This window comes from Phalaenopsis equestris, unplaced genomic scaffold, assembly GCF_001263595.1.
Source record: "Phalaenopsis equestris unplaced genomic scaffold, ASM126359v1 Scaffold000165, whole genome shotgun sequence".
In the NCBI taxonomy this organism is placed as follows: domain Eukaryota; kingdom Viridiplantae; phylum Streptophyta; class Magnoliopsida; order Asparagales; family Orchidaceae; genus Phalaenopsis; species Phalaenopsis equestris.
In genome coordinates, this window is record NW_018164607.1 from 181,556 (window position 1) to 183,834 (window position 2,279).

The window sequence follows — 2,279 nt, forward strand, 5'->3', positions numbered from 1 at the left end:
ATTTCAAATTCCACATGACCTCTCAAAATATATCTAGAACATAAAAAACTTAATTTTAAATTATGTGGAAATAAAATCTTAATTTTTCCTTTAAGTCATGCTTTACACCCACAAGAAACAAATGAACCTTTAGCTTAAATATCAGGTAACGAGCCTACAAGGATTTTATAAAAAGGCATTTAATCTTATGTAGTTATATATTTAACATTTATATTTTCATACTTGTATGTAAAACACTCAAATCCTTAATATGATGTTAATGATATCAAGTAAAAGCATATTTTTATACATATATTTATGACATCAAAATCTTATAAATATGAATATAAAATTTTAAATATTAGTCTTGGAAATACATAAAAACATATGTAAGGTTTTCTCCTATAAAATGCCAATCTTTACGTTAGTTATTTGGTCATCGTGATGCTCCGATTCTTATTATAGGACAAATCACATGGCTATTCACTCTCCTTTATTAAAAAAATGGCTTTTTTGGAATAGTTTATGGTTATTTCAATGATTCACCTATTCTTCCCATTTCCATGCATATTTTATCATTACTCGCTATCTTAATCACTTCGACGAAGCTCCTTCAAAAGTCCCGTAGCAAAGCGAGATTAAGGATCTTCATTCTAAAACGTTCAATTTTTCGTGTTTTTCCTAAGAAGTGTTCGAGCAAATGATCACCAAATGATTATTTTCTCAATGCGGCTTTTAGTGTGAAAGGAAGCCTTGGCCATTTTATTTTCTCAAATTATTTAATTTTTATTTAACTAATTGTTAAATTATAGAATGATTTGATTTTTTAGTTAAAAGAGTTTATAGAGAGAGAGAGAGAGAGAGAGAGAGTAATGAAAGTTGTAGGCCAACTATATAATTGAATAAAATTATGGTACTATGGACAAGCACAATCCATGAGGGTGCTGCCAAATTTAATTTATTTATAAAAAAAATAGCTCCATAAAAACAGTAGTGTGAAGTAAGTCAAAATATCTAAAGATTATGACATCGCTTCTTGGGGGCCAAGGCTTATCTAAAGATATTTTACATAAAATAAAGCTCATAAAAAAAATTAAAATTAAAATTAAAATTAAATTGTTTTTAGAATTATGTCTAGAACAAAACAAAGTTGACCAACCTTTCATAAGAAAATTACAGTAAGAGCTGAAAGTAAGCCGAAGGTCGCCACGACGGCTCTTCAGCATTTGAAGTTTGCCGAAGCTCAACCAAATAGCTAACTGATGAAGAAAAACTCCCAAAAATAAGCCAAAAGAAAATATCTAAAAAAGCATTAAATAATTTATCATGAACAAAAAAAAGCAAGCAAGAAAGAAATGTCCAGAAGACATTAATGTTAATGCATGTTAGAAAATTCACGGTGGTGGAGTAGCGGATTATCGTCTTTGTATTGTATGAGGATTTAACACACATTTAGATAAAATAAAATAATCAATAGAGACACCAGAAGTTTTTATATGAAAAATCCGTAAATGAAAAAAATCACGAGGTCTGATCTAGTTGAAGAGATTCACTTTAACTTGGTGATTGCAATTACAATATATTGCCCGACATGTGGGAAACAAGTTACACAAAATCTTTAGTTATAATGTCGATCCATAGATGAACTCGTTGTAAGAAGTGGGCGGTGATTGTGGGTCATTGGCGACATTAAGTGAGTAATAGTCTGTGGTGGCTGACAACTGGTGACCAGCGGCGATCAGCGACAACGTGATGTCGGACTTCAGCTCATTCAGCGACAAGATGATGTCGGACTTTAGCTCATTCTCTAAGCTTCAGTACTTTTCAGGCTTCAAGCCTCTCTCCTCTTTTTCTCATGAAAGGGAGGGGTGGGAGACTATTTATAGAGTCCCAATTATAAATAATAAAAGAATATAAACCACTCTAATTAAATCAGAGAGTCTTTCATGGATATGTGAGTTTCTTAACGAAGTCAGAATTGAATAATCTTGGGCTCATTGGATTCATCTTAGTGGGACACTTGATTCAACTTTAAGCTAACTAAGTTTGACAGATGTTTGAACTTTCAAATATGCTCGAAAAGCTTCTAAAAATGGTTTAATGGTTTCATCGGGGCTTGATTTGATTCGGATTTGACCAATTTTGATATCATTGGATTTGTCTCTTCAAGCCGGTGAGTTGATTATAACTTTGTTGAAATAGGAGCTCTGGCGGACTCTTACTCGAAGTTTGAACAGTTTTTGCTTAAAAGATTATTTTTGTCAGTATAAATAAATTAAAATGGACAATATATATATATA